Here is a 14,022-nt window from a genome sequence, read left to right as displayed (position 1 = left end):
GGAAACTCTTTGGGACAAACATTTAGTAGAAGAGCTACTAACTTCTCGTTTCTCAATGATCATGGAAACGAGGGATGTGGTAATTCGTATCAGGAAAACTCTTGAGTTTTAAAGCATAACAACCCGAAATTTCCGTATCATTTATTGTAACTCTTTCGTAGTACAATTCGCGCAACCAATCGTCGTTTCCGATTTCGATTTCTGATCTTCCGTTTAATTAAGTCATTATCCGGTACATATTTAAAATGACTTAATGGGTGTCTTAATACAGTTAGAAATCATTTTAACACCCAACTTTAGTGATCGGAATATTTCTAGGAATTACCGTATCGGGTTACGGTAACTCAATCGGGTACGACCAAAAGCCTCGTCTAACACCGGTATCGGGTAGAATTCCACCGTGTCCAAAACTTACACACTATATAAACGTGTTTAAGACTCCATTTGAAGCCTTTGGTCAATTTCTCAATTAACACTCACAACCTCTCTCCTCAACCCAAAATCAAGGTCCAAAACAAAGATTTAAGGCTTGAAATCAAAGAGGTAAGACCCCTAACTTGTTATTCAACCTCTTTAGCCTTTAAATTTGTGTTTAAATTGTGTTTTGAGACCAAGAGCATGAGTTTACGGCCAAGGAACTAGCTTGGGCCGTAAACTCCAAGAAATGGGGTTTTTAAGCCCTAAAAACCCTTCCTTAGCATGGTTGGACATTAGATATGACTTAATGGCTTAATGGAAAGGACTTATAACATGTAAAACATTGATTTTGAGGGACAAAAGTGAGTTTACAGCCAAGACACATTCTTGGGCTGTAAACTCATATTCAAAGGGTTTTTGAGCCAATTAACCCTTCCAAATCATAGTTGGGACTTAGATATGACATGTGGGACATTGGTTTTAGCATCTAAACACCTTAAACATGATTTTTGGGGGACAAAAGAGAGTTTACGGCCAAGACATATTCTTGGGCCGTAAACTCCTCTTAATTGGGGATTTAGAGCCTTAAAACTTGTCCAAATGCCTTGAAACTCAACCAATGGCCTTGTGGTAAAATATAGATGCATCTAAAAATGGTTTAAAGGTTTGAAACACAACAAAAATGTCACTTATAAGAGTTTATGGCCTAGGAGCATACCCTTGGCCGTAAACTCATGAAATTTTGTCAAATGATGAATTAAACCACCCCAAATGGCTTGTACAAATTTCTAGAATCACATGTGATTGTTTTAAGCATCAAAAACTAATTTTTCTTGAGTATAATAGAGTTTACGGCCTTAGATCATGCCTCTAGGCCGTAAACTCCAAAATGTATGCAAAATGATGTTTAAATTCATGACAAAGCTTGGAAAATTAACTAGAATCACATGTGATTGTCCTTTGAAGCTCAAATCAATTTTTCCTTGGCCATAGGTGAGTTTACGGCCGTAAACTCCTATGGTATGGCCGTAAACTCCCTTTTAAGTGTTATAATATCATGCAATCCATTCCAAGGAATTTTAGAAATCCATTCCAACAATCCCCATGTCCATTTAAGCCATTTAAACACCAAAAACCACACCCACATGAGTTTACGGCCGTAAACTCATGTATGTGTGTGTTCAATGGTTGTAAACTCTTTAAAATGTTTACTCTTGGGGAGTAAACTCAAGTCCCAAGTCCCTAGTGCCATTACACGTCCGAAGATGTCACCCGGGTCACTCCAAACACTCGTTTTGAGGTGTTTAACCTCATTGGAGTGTAATATTCCATATGATTAGTGAAAGTATCCCTAATTGTATATATATGGACCTTATTTCATTTTACATAGGAACATCGCGAGTAATCAAACCCCGAACCAACGTCTAGCATTCAAAACCGACACGTTTCCGAGTCCGGTGAGTTCATACCCCTACCCTTTTCACTGTTTTCACTGTTTTTAGGGGGGAACACAAGCAAAGTACAAGGAAATTCTTGTACTCAAAACATGTTTTCAAATGTGTGTTTCATATTTCATATGCTTTTATAACTGATTACCACAACTGATAACCAATTGAACATGCAGATTACATAACATATATTTGTGAAATAGGTCTTTAAACTATTATCTTTTACATATATTTCACAAATGGTTTTCCACATTTTATCAGTTAAAAAGCATGACATTAAACATTTGAACATAATACCTGTACACTATTTTGTCCTCGGTAACACTCCATACATATATGCGAGTGGAGGACTATCATATTATTACTAGTAAATTTGTTAATCCTGTATGATTGGAGACACGTCCTCGGAGAACACTCCACCGAGATACGCGAGTGGAGGACTACACCCATAACCAAAATCTCTGGTATTTAGAGAGCGTGACTTGAATGTATAGATCTATACGGGGCTGACTACCCCACACCTGGCTGCTAGCTACAGCCGAACCGAAATGGTTCAAGGGTGACGAAAGTAATAAGTATGTGGATAACTTATTGCCACATGTGGACTACTTATTGCCACAGGTTTTAGTCTATTGTATGGTTATGGAACTCGCAATTAGGATAACAGAGATTTACTTATAGTAATAATGAACCACATGATACATCTTTTACATCTTTTACATCTTTCATTTACAGTAACTATTAATCAAGAAATTACGGGACTTTCCTGGGGAAAACATGGAATATAAACATGATTACATCTTTTACATCTTTAACATCGTTTACATTAGAAACCAACCTGCAGGAAAGCATGGGGCTTTCCTGGGTAACATTTACATAACTAGAAAGAGTAACAAACTGGATAACATTACATCTTTTACAATTTGTAACATACAATAAGGAAAGTATGGGACTTTCCTGGTAACACATGATAAGTAAACAGAACAGTTTAACAAGTCAGATAACCAATTATACATTTTCATATGAGTAGATATGTTTTCAGTGTACAAACTTACTATACTTTACATTTGTGAAACAATAACCAACTTTTAAGAAAATACGGGATTTTCTTGGTGTTCATGACATTTTCATCTCCCTCATTTCTACTTTGTGAATGATTACAAGCAGGTAAAGGTGTAAATGTAGTTTGATTAATCTGTTATTGTTATAATTGAGTAGATTTTTCATACTACATACTCTCCTAAATTCTAATTTGTTAGATTTTTTAAAGTGACGTCAGCTCTTTTTAATAATCTTTTTTTTTAATGGTTGGGTGTAGAAAAACCTTGATGTGTTGGATGTAAACCGCCAACCCAAGCGTTTAGCTTACGAATTGCCTGAAAACAAGTTCATATTTGCTTGTTTTAATCAGCTTTACAAGATGGATCCTGAAATTTTTGTCACTTGGTAACATTAAAGATATAATCTCAATTTATGTTACTCTTGCAAGTAACATTTAACATGAAGTTTGTTTCAGGTGCAATATTTTAAAACGTGTTCCCAATAGTTCCCTTTAGCTTCTCAGGTTCCTAGCTGCTGGTGAAATGAGACTTCGTGCCTGTCTGTCATTTTTAATCCTCTTATTATATAAAACTATACCCAGTTATAACCTTATACTTTTAATTAAGACATTATAGTTTGAATGTTGTAATAAGAAGAAATAAAAGTAGGTTGCTTTTTCTTACATGTTTTTGGGTATTATGTAGATGCTACTGCACAAGGTGTGCAACCAGACCATGGTATTTTCACTGATGTTGCTATGAAGAATGAACACATCAAACACAATTCTTTGGCAGATCTTTGCCTTGATACGTAAACCCCTCCCCCTCTTTTTTTTTAAATTATATAATAGTTAAGTCCTTATAGTTTTGTGATTATGTTAAAATAGGCCCTTAATGATGGTCTTTCTAAGGTATTTCTTAAACCCTGATATATAACTTGCAATGATTCAAGTATAAATTTTTATTATTACCATATATACCCTTTGCCTTTAATGTTTTTTTTATATAGATGTCAAACTCTACTACTTTAGATCAATCTCGAATTAATTTACTTGACTCCAAAGATGTGAGTGGGCAGCCTTTATTGTTATAGTGGTTAATTAGAAAATAGTAATGTTTTATTATATAGTTTTTGGTTTTGATCTTTTTATAGGCAATTGCAAACAAGATTAAGCGCTGTAAGACAGATTCTTTTCCTGGATCAGGGGATTTAGATATTTTTTAAGAAAAATTACATTTAAAAAAAAAACTAGATATGAGAAGTGACAAGATCTTGTTTCTGGTCCATGGATATTTTTTAAGAAAAATTACATTTAAAAAAATTGCAGGTACCTTTTCAACACTTTGTTAATAAAATTGGTGGATATCTTTTAAAGATGAATTCCACCTCAATGTTTTCCTTTTATCCCATCAAATACATCCCAATACGTTGTTATTATTTCATTTCTTCAAATTTTGTGTTTGTAGGTCATACAGAGGTTGTACTTTCAGTTGTCTTTAGCAAATATTTTCAATGCAGAGCAGGTTTTAATGGAACCCGGAACACCACATGGATCAAATATCATATCTCAAGTGCGGTCCCACATTCTTTGTATGGAAAAAAGGGTAATTTTGTCTTTCAGAACTAACATTCCATATTTGATTCTTCAAATAATTATATTAGCATATTAATTTTTTAACTTTCATTTGATCAGGTCACAAGAATTATCGGAGCAGGGGTTCATTTGTCTTAAAGAGTTATGAAGGAAAAGATGCAAATCTACTTAGTTGGAATTTGATGTACAGAGTAGATTAGATAAATGCAAATTTATATATTGTAAGAAATAGATTTGTATGACATTAAATTTTATGCAATGGATTGTATTTTTTGCATATGGTATTTTATTTCTATTTAGATATTAGTTGCAAATTTAATTTAAAAATTAATAAGTATATCAATATATTTTTTTTAAACATTTAAATTTACGATACGCAAAAAAATATGTGTCATATTCATTTATGACATGGTCTTTATTGACAGGAGTTTTAATGATACGCATTGCGTGTCATAAATGCGCGTCGTCTCTCGTTATGACATTGTCTTCCTTAACACGCATTTGCGCGTCGTCTGAGCATTTCACGACACACATTGCGCGGCGTAAAAGGTTGTTTTTCTAGTAGTGTAAGTTGATTTTATTAAACTCTCATAGTTAAGAATACTTGACCATCCATCAATTGCATTTGAACAAACATTGTTATTAGGTATAAAACTTTCCATGTCACCATTAGTAAATAATATTACTTTATAATACTCAAATGAAACAAAATATAAATTGAAATTAGTAAATAATATTACTTTATGTCACCATTAAGAGAAAACAAACGGTGTGAGACATTCCTTTCAATACATTAAACTTTTTCCTTCAAAACAACTATGTGTTTCGCATAAAGAGAACACATATAGGTTGATTCATTTGTTTGTCTTTCTATTGGAGTATCACTTGAAGTCACACTTTTATGTTTTTGAATTTCTTCATTCAATAACCCACTTTCTATCTCTTTTACTAAGCTCCTAAATTCCTAAAAGAAAAAGTTTTAAAACAAATTAATTATAATAGAAATGAAAAATAAATTTAAAATATATTAACTAATATAAGTTTTTAGATTATTCATTACCTGTAAAGGTAACTAGAATAAGTTTCTTTACTTTCTTCAGCGTCATCTTGATATACATTTAATTATAAAAATCATATGCAAAAACATTAAATAGATAAACTCACGTTTATATATATATATATATATATATATATATATATATATATATATATATATATATATATATATATATATATATATATATATATATATATATATATATATATATATATATATATATATATATAGGGTTAGGTTCATGTGAGACGACTTAACTTTGTGACACCGTGAGATGCATTTTTTTTTTATTTTTTTTATTTTTTTTTAAGTTTTTTTAGTTAATTCAACTTCCGAAAATAATATTTAAAAAAAGAATTTTTGGATTTTTCCATTTATTTTGCATTTTAAAATTATTTTTTAGAATATGTCAGTGTAATATTCTATTAGAATATTTCACGTATTTTTCAAAAAAAAAAAGAATTTATTTTTATTTTTATTTTTTTAATTTTTTAGTTAATTCAAGTTCCGAAAATAATATTTAAAAAAAGAATTTTTAGATTTTTCCATTTATTCTGTATTTTAAAATTATTTTTTTAAAATATGTCAGTGTAATATTGCAATTAGAATATTTCACTTATTTAAAAAAAAAAAACCGATGTTTTTTTATTTTTTTATTTTTATTTTCTTAGTTAATTCAAGTTTCGAAAATAATATTAAATTTTTCTTTTTTTTAGATTTTTCCATTTATTTTGCATTTTAAAATTATTTTTAAATTTGGTCTCACGGTCTCATAAAATTAAAATGGTTTCAAATGAACATGAACATATATATATATATATATATATATATATATATATATATATATATATATATATATATATATATATATATATATATAAAAGAAATAGATTAGATTAAATAGATAAACTTACCTTGAACTTTATTTGCACCAGCTTCTTCATTATCTTCTACAATATTACAATAACTAATTTACTTATATGTATATAAGTATTATCTATGCATATACATATGAAAATGCATAACTATATAAATGTATATGCATGTATATTTCCAATATATTATATTAAATAGATAAAATTACAATGAATTTTATTTGGACTAGCTTCTTCATTATTTTAATAGATTATGTACTTAGAAGTATATAATTTATTTATGCTTGTATACATGCATACACATGTACACATACATATGTTTGTACATACATATTAATAAACATTAAATATAACTTCTAGTTATGTATATTATTATAACTTTTATATATCTGTGCATATGTATAAAATTTTAGTTATGTTTATATTCATACATACATATGAATATGATAAATATATTCATATGCATATTTTTTTTATATTAATGTATATGCTTATGCACAAATATATACATATGCATATACATATGATTAAACATCAAACATATAAAATTAAATTAATAAAACATGCATACGATTATACGCAAATAGACATATGAATATACATATGATTAAACATCAAACATATAAAATTAAATTAATAAAACATGCATATGATTATACGCAAATAGACAAACTTATCTTGATCAAAATCTATACTTTTTTCTACTAAAAACATAATCAAAATATTTTCTCAAATAATTAGATCCTTTATTTCTAGTTTCTCACTAAAGCTAATCTACAATGATTTTATAAATATCTTTCTTCGGTTGATTGAAATTCAAAAGAGTATTACAGATGTTGCTAACGTATTCCTATAAAAACAAAAATAATAATTTAAATTAGTTAATATTAGTAACTCTTTATAAATTTTTTAATTATAATCAATTACACAAACGTAATGTACCTCAAAACTCTTTTGTCGATTTTCATCGATAACATCTTTCATTTCCAGCTTTGAAATAATTATCATTATCAATTAAGAATTTTTCAACTTTATACGACATTTTGCGAGTCCAATATCCAATTGTAGATATTTGTTTTGAAACTTTATCATGAATTTCTTTAAAGAAATTTGCATATGCAAGCTATAATAAAGAATTATACATATAATCAAAATTTATAAAAAATATATTAAATAATTCATATTAATTTTATTTGAATGCTTACAATAAGCATTGTTGTTGGTCCTGTACAAAAGTGCCTAGGACTTCGTCTGACCCATTTGCTCTTGGAATTTTATACACATTCAATACGAAACCACACCAATCAAGCTTGCAAATGTCCTCAACATCAACCAATTTGTTAACAATCCTAATCATACAATACCGAGTTGGATATCACTTGCACATGGTAGCCACGAACAAGGTTAAGAAATTCAACTCAAACAAAGTATCATCTATTTTTCCTTCGATAATATTTACAACTAACTTTTTGCTTATTTCACTAAGATAGAATAGTTTTCAAAATTTTAGTACAAGAGGATGATCATCGTCTTTTTCTTTAAGTTCATCTATATTTCCCCCCTAAAGTAATGACCTAACGCTCCTATCAATGCAACCATTTTCATATAAAAAAGACTTCCAAATCCCATGTCACGAACAATCTTAACTTGATCTTTTTTTTTAATATATATATTTTTTATCACATCATCATTATCATTATTTTTATCATACAGCTAACATTTTTTCTTGAATCTCATACATTTGAAACACCCATTCTTTTTTCCTTTCACCACATTCATTTGAAACTCTCATGACTTTTCAATTTTTTATAATAATAATTATAATTTAGTAATTAGGTTAAATAAATATCAAATCTAAAGTGTATTTATATATAAACCAAATTTCAATACTAAAATAATATCTTTAATTCTACTTATAAAATTATGTTTTTTAACGTTTAACATATTATACTTAATTTATTAGTTTTAACATATTGTTGGATGTAAACCATTATCATTTTAAAGGTATAACTTTTGAACAATTTATATTAATTAATATAACATTATAGGCTCAACTTAAATATAAAATTTATTTAACTTAAACAACCCAAAGATTACTTTATAAATAATTAAAAGTGATAAATTGTAGTATCTTTCTAATAATGATTGTAAGTTCGTTAATAAGGTTAAATAAATATCAAACCTAAAGTGTAATCATAAATAAACCAAATTTTAATTTTAAAATAATACCTTTACTTCTATTTATAAAGTTATCACTTTAAATTTTAACATATTATACTTAATTTATTAAATTTAAAATGTTGTTGCATGTAAATCATTATAAATTTAAAGCTACAATTTTAAATAGTTTGGACAAAATACTTAAATTGTTAATTTAAATATAACATTACAATGTCAACTTAAATATAAATTTCATTTCCACTAAAAAACCAAATAATATTTTGTAAACAGTTAAAAGTGATAAATTATAGTGATAAATGCAAAAACTAAATTCTAATATTAGTTTAACTAAAATATTTCCTAAATATATTTATATAATCGTTAAAAACTTTCAAATAAGTAGCTTAAAATAACTTATAATAACAATAGTTAAAAATAACTCTACATAAATGATTATATTGTTACCTTTAAAATCAAGAAATAATGTTTGATGTTTTAAAGAATTATAATAATAGAAATTAAAACATTAAGCAAATAAATTTTAAAAACTTAGTTAAAAATAACAACTATAAATAATATTAAACCATATATAATACTTAATTTTATTGATGTGTAACTCGCGAGTAGAATTCATTCAAACGATTGAAATTATGGCGTTATAATAGATTTATATATTATCATATAATTCAAAATAATCAATATATTATATCAAATTAATATACGAATTATTATATCAAATTTAAAAAGAACGTTAGTGTTATATTTTAAAAAATAAATATTTGTAACGACTTCAACTATATATGTGTTTCTGCGCATTACAATGTCAGCTTAAATATAAATTTCAGTTCCATTTAAAAAAACTAAAGAATATTTTGTAAATAGTTAAAAGTGATAAATTGTAGTGATAAAAGCAAAAACTAAATTGTAATTTCAATTTAACTAAAATATTTCTTAAATATATTTTTATAATCGTTAAATTTTTTCAAATAAGTAGCTTAAAATAACTTACAATAACAATAGTTAAAAACAACTCTATATAAATGATTATATTGTTAGCTTTAAAATAAAAAAACAATATTTGATGCTTTAGATACTTATAATGATAGAAATTAAAATATTAAGGTAATAAGTTTTCAAAAATTAATTAACAATAAAACCAACTATAAATAACATCAAATCATATATTATATTTAATTTTATTCATGTGTAACTCGCGGGCAGAAGCCATTCAAATGATTGAGATTATTAAGTTATAATAAATATAGAGTAAATTACACGAATGGTCCCTATGGTTTAGGGTAATTTGCATGTTTGGTCCCTAACTTATTTTTTTAACTCGAAAGGTCCCTATTGTTTGTTTTTGTTACACGCTTGGTCCCTGTTTTACCTAAAACGACTATTTTGCCCCTGATTTTTTAATTTATTTAAATAAACACACTCTCAACCCTACTCTCCTCACCTTACCCTACCTATCTCATCATTTTTCCATATTCAAATAATAGTCTTTTTAGGTAAGACAAGGACTAAGCCCGTAACAAAAACAAATAGAAGGGACCAAACGCGTAACAAAAACAAACAGTAGGGACTTTCCGAGTTAAAAAAGTAAATTAGGGACCAAACGTGCAAATTACCACAAACCATAGGGACCATTCGTGTAATTTACCCATAAATATATATATTATCATATAATTCAAAATAATCAATATATTATATCAATTTAGTATATACAAATTATTATATCAAATTTAACAACAACGTTATTATTATATTTAAAAAATCATATATTTGTAATGACTTCAACTATATAGGTGTTTCTGGCTAACGCACGGGCATTCGCCTAGTATACTTATAAAGGAAACATTTTTCGTTTAACTACATTCATTTGAAACTCCCATGCATTTTTTTCTTTCACCACATTCATTTGAAACTCCCATGACTTTTCAATTTCTTTTAAATAATAATTACAAGTTGTTTAATAAGGTTAAATAAATATCATGCCTAAAGTGTAATCATATATAACTAAATTTCAATATTAAAATAATATCTTTATTTCTACTTATAAAATTATGTTTGTTAACTTTTAGCATATTATAATTAATTTATTAGTTTTAATAAATTGTTGGATATAAACCATTATCAATTTAAAGATATAATTTTGGAACAATTTGTATAAAATATTTAAATTATTAATTTATGCATAACATTACAGAGTCAACTTATATATAAATTTTAGTTAAACTTAAACAAACCAAAAAATATTTTGTAAATAGTTAAAAGTGATCAAATGTAGTGTCTTTCTAATAATGATTATAAGTTGATTAATAAGGTTAAATAAATATCAAACCTAAAGTGTAATCACAAATAAACTAAATTTTAATTTTAAAATAATATTTTTACTTTTATATATAAAGTTATGCCTTTAACTTTTAACATATTATACTTAATTTATTAGATTTAAAATGTTGTGTATATAAACTATTATCAGTTTAAAGCTACAACTATTGAATAGTTTAGACAAAATACTTAAATTGCTAATTTAAATATAACATTATAGTGTTAACTTAAATATAAATTACAATTCCACTTAAAAAACCAAAGAATATTTTGTAAATAGTTAAAAGTGATAAAATGTAGTAATAAATGCAAAAACTAAATTGTAATCTCAATTTTAGTAAATAATTTCCTAAAGATATTATTATAATCGTTAGAATCTTTCAAATAAGTAGCTTAAAATATCTTACAATAATAGTAGTTAAAAATAAATCTATATAAATGATTACATTGTTACCTTTAAAATCAAATAACAATGTTTGATGTTTTAAATAATTATAATAATAGAATTTAAAACAACAAGCAAATAAATTTTAAAATTTTTATCAACAATAACAACAACTATAAATAACATTAAACCATATATTATATTTAATTTTGTTCATTTGTAACTCGCGTGTAGAAGTCATTCAAATGATTGACATTATGCAGTTATAATAGATGTATATATTATCATATAATTCAAAATAATCAATATATTATATCAATTTAGTATACGAATTATTATATTAAATTTAACAACAACATTATCATTATATTAAAAAAAACATATATTTGTAAAGACTTCAACTATATAGGTTTTTTTGTGCAACGCGCGGGCATTCGCCTAGTATACTTATAAAGGAAGCATTTTTCCTTGCACCACATTCATTTGAAACTCCCATCTATATTTCCTTTCACTACATTCATTTGAAAACCCCATGACTTTTCAGTTTCTTTCTAATAATAATTCTAATATGGTTAATTAGGTTAAATAAATATTAAACCTAAAATGTAATCATATATTAACTAAATTTCAATATTAAAATAATATATTTACTTCTAGTAATAAAGTTATGTTTTTTAACTTATAACATATTATACTTAATTGATTACTTTTAATATATTGTTGGATGTAAACCATTATCATTTTAAAGATATAATTTTGGAACAATTTATATAAAATACTTAAATTATTAATTTAAATATAACATTACAGGGTCAATTTAAATATAAATTTTAGTTTAACTTAAACAACCCAAAAAATATTTTGTAAATAGTTAAAAATGATAAATTATTGTGTCTTTCTAATAATAATTATAAGTTGGTTAATAAGGTTAAATAAATATGAAACCTAAAGTGTAATCATAAATGAATTAAATTTCAATATTAAAATAATACATTTACTATTACTTATAAAGTTATGTGTTTAACTTTTAATATATTATACTTAATTTATTAGATTTAATATGTTGTTATATGTAAACCATTATCAGTTTAAAACTACAACTTTTGAACAGTTTGGACAAAATACTTAAATTGTTAACTTAAATATAACATTACAATGTCAACTTAAATATAAATTTCAGTTCCATTAAAAAAACTAAAAAATATTTTGTAAATAGTTAAAAGTGATAAATTATAGTGATAAATGCAAAAACTTAATTGTAATCTCAATTTAACTAAAATATTTCCTAATCATATTTTTATAATCGTTAAAAATTTTCAAATAAGTAACTTAAAATAACTTACAATAATAATGGTTAAAAATAACTCTATATAAATGATTATATTGTTACCTCTAAAATCAAAAAATAATGTTTGATGTTTTAAATAATTGTAATAATAGAAATTAAAACATTAAGCAAATAAATTTTAAAAAATTAGTTAAGAATAACAGCAACTATAAATATTATTTAACCTTAAATTATAGTTAATTTTATTCATGTGTAACTCGCGGGTAGAAGTCATTCAAACGATTGAGATTATGAAGTTATAATAGATGTATATATGATCATATAATTCAAAATAATCAATATATTATATCAATTTAGTATAAAAATTATTATATTAAATTTAACAACAACGTTATTGTTATATTTAAAAAGAAAACATATATTTGTATAGACTTCAACTATATAGGTGTTTCTGTGCATTACAATGTCAACTTAAATATAAATTTCAGTTCCACTAGAACAACCAAAGAATATTTTGTAAATACTTAAAAGTGATAAATTATAGTGATAAATGAATAAAACCTAAATTGTAATCTTAATTTAACAAAAATATTTTCTAAATGTATATTTATAATCCTTAAAAGTTTCCAAATAAGTAGTTTAAAATAACTTACAATAACAATTGTTAAAAGAATTCTATATAAATGACTATATTGTTACATTTAAAATCAAAAAATAATGTTTGATGTTTTAAATAGTTATAATGATAAAAATTAAAACATTAAGCAAATAAAAAAATTAATTAACAATAACAACAAATATAAACCACATTAAACCGTATATTATATTTAATTTTATTCATGTGTAACTTGCGGGTAGAAGTAATTTAAACGATTGAGATTATGAAGTTATAATAGATGTATATGTGATGATATAATTCAAAATAATCAATATATTATATCAATTTAGTATAAAAATTATTATATTAAATTTAACAACAACGTTATTATTATATTTAAAAAAGAAAACATATATTTGTATAGACTTCAACTATATAAGTGTTTCTGCGCAACGCGCGGGCATTCCCATACTATACTTATAAAGGAAACATTTTTCCTTTCACTATATTTATTTGAAACTCTCATGTGTTTTTTCTTTCACCACATTCATTTGAAACTCCCATTACTTTTCAATTTCTTGCTAATAATAATTATAATTTGGTTAATTAGGTTAAATAAATATCAAACCTAAAGTGTAAGCGTATATAAACTAAATTTCAATATTAAAATAATATCTTTACTTATACTTAGAAAGTTATGTTTTTTTAATTTTTAACATATTATACTTAATTTATTAGTTTTAATATATTGTTGGATGTAAACCATTATCTTTTTAAAGATATAACTTTGGAACAATTTTAATAAATTACTTAAATTATTAATTT

The sequence above is a fragment of the Lactuca saligna genome, chromosome 6 (genome assembly GCF_052625555.1).
Source record: "Lactuca saligna cultivar CGN05327 chromosome 6, ASM5262555v1, whole genome shotgun sequence".
Classification (NCBI taxonomy): Eukaryota; Viridiplantae; Streptophyta; class Magnoliopsida; order Asterales; family Asteraceae; genus Lactuca; species Lactuca saligna.
Note: the sequence above shows the minus strand (reverse complement) of the source record.